The sequence below is a fragment of the Parus major genome, chromosome Z, assembly GCF_001522545.3.
Source record: "Parus major isolate Abel chromosome Z, Parus_major1.1, whole genome shotgun sequence".
Classification (NCBI taxonomy): domain Eukaryota; kingdom Metazoa; phylum Chordata; class Aves; order Passeriformes; family Paridae; genus Parus; species Parus major.
In genome coordinates, this window is record NC_031799.1 from 57,896,603 (window position 1) to 57,898,716 (window position 2,114).

The window sequence follows — 2,114 nt, forward strand, 5'->3', positions numbered from 1 at the left end:
GTTCACAAGTTGATCTCACTTTTCAATGGCCTAAACTGCTGTCAATTCTCAGCAATGACCGATAATTGGTCAGGAGAAAAGACTCCAGGCAGTTCTCAGAAACTTCAACTTTCTTAAAGGTGAAGTAACTCCATGACAGATTTGCAGTATCACTCTGTGCTGGTCCGTTTGCACTATGTTCAGAAAACCAGCTAGGTAGTTGTCTCTGCAAACTTACAGGTCATTTTAGACAAATTTCCCTGAACAGCCAGAGTTCTGCTAAATCTAAAATTAATTTAAAATCTATTGTCTTTATCTGTGTGAAAAATACAAAAGTTCCCCTCCTGCCCTGCCCCCCCCTTTACTCCATTTCCTCCTCCATACACTTTTCTTTGTTTTTCAGAGAAATTGGAGGAAAACCTTTTATCTCAAGAGGTCAGACTAAAGAAATATACAGTCCTTACTGAACAGGAACAACAAAACAATACCAAAACCCTGAGGTCTACAAGAATGAATAATATATGATGTAATTTTCCCCATTAGAAAAGATGAAAATATGAGAAGCAGTCTTGCATTTTGTGCAGTGTTACAGGCATGGATCAATACCAGGCACGCTACAAAGCCAGCAAGTGTGTCCATTATTGTGATCATTTTCCCTTGGAGTTGCCTGTATGAATGGCAGGTTTTCACTAGTACTGCAAGAAACAAGATGTGTTCTGGGCTTGCGTGTGCACACTGCAAGGGAGGAACTAGAGTAGCTGTTACCTCTGTAGTCTCTTTGTGGAGTGTGAATCCTCTTTAAATTTGCAGCATTTGATGCTTGAGGCCTGAAAACCTTTAGTAAGTTTAACAGGGATGTCACAGAATCTTTCCGTGATCCAGCCCTTCTGTCCCACCATCCTGCACAGGCATCAATTACACTGCCTGGCAACATCTAGGGTTCATTTTATTGCACAGAATTAAACTAGAAAAAATGAATCTGAAAAGTTTCTGAAAGGAATCATGTGGTTAAAAGCAGAAGTTTTCCAGTAGTCTTTGGCACATGGGTTGGAAGGCATGAAAACCACTTCAGCTTTGGTTGTTTTTACCTTGCTGAGAAGGCAATACAGCTTCCCCATCCTCCTTTCCCCTCTCTTTTTTTCTTTCTTCTTTCTTTCTGTTATACTGTTGTTGAATTTTTGTAAGATATCCTTTGTAATTTGTAATTCAATTAATTCCATTGAAGTGGGAATGACTACTACCGGGGTGGGGAATATCTCAATACCTGTTATATCTGTATGTGAGTATATATGTTGTATATATCTGCTATTGTGAGTGCCTGTTATTTGAGTTCACTTCTTTTAAATGTGAACTACAAAAACATCCCCCAAAGGAGATAGAGAGAGGTGCTTCAAAATTTGGTTCTGAGTGTCAGTCTTCTAACACTTCCCCTTGGAAAAGAGTAGTGTCAGTCATAGTGCAATTCAGCGATCAAAGTTATGGTGGAAAGAACAGAATATTAAACATGGTCCATTTCCTGAGAGTCAGTTTATAATTTGAACATACCAAGTGTTTTCAGAGCAGTTTCGTTGATGAGCATTGTTGGTGGTAATTTTGAGGAATTGGGTGAATTCTTCTCTAAAGAAGAAAACAGAAGTGGTGAAATTAATAGAGTAGGAAGTTAATGGAGTAGAAAATGTCATATAAGAAAATGTCATATAAATGGCATATCAGAAAATTTTATTGAAGAATGATATTAAAAAAAAAAAAAAGTAGGTAGATGTGGCTCCCTGACTGAGATTTAGCACTTGTTTCTTTCAGTTGATAGTTTCTGGATATGATTAAATCTTACCTTTGTTGACACTGTGGGATGTAAACCTGGATCTGTTAAAAAAAGTAAAATCTGACACTTTTTTCTGCAGGCCAATGCAGAGAAAACAGAGGTGCCAGAAACATGTATATGCACTGACTGCCTGCCTGGCAGCACACCAAGAGAACAGCAGTGCCTACTGCCCTCTGGTCATCCTGCGGCCACCCCCCGGCCACTCCTTCAGCCCGGAGAGCGCAGAGCAGCCGCCAGCCAGGCGCATCCGTGTGGCGCTGGAGTGCCTGTGCTCAGGGGAGCAGCTGCTGGGGCAGATGTGCTTTCTCCACAG

General features: G+C 40.5%; 1 protein-coding gene across 1 annotated transcript in view; it reads left to right on the forward strand.

Moving 5' to 3' along the window:
- Positions 1-2,106, forward strand: part of LOC107198422 — an 88,992-nt gene extending 86,886 nt beyond the window's left edge. Inside the window, exon 6 of the transcript XR_001518964.3 lies at positions 1,881-2,106. The gene's annotated coding sequence lies outside the window, so the exon portion shown is untranslated. The remainder of the gene's footprint in view (positions 1-1,880) is intronic.
- The last annotated feature ends 8 nt before the right edge of the window (positions 2,107-2,114 follow it).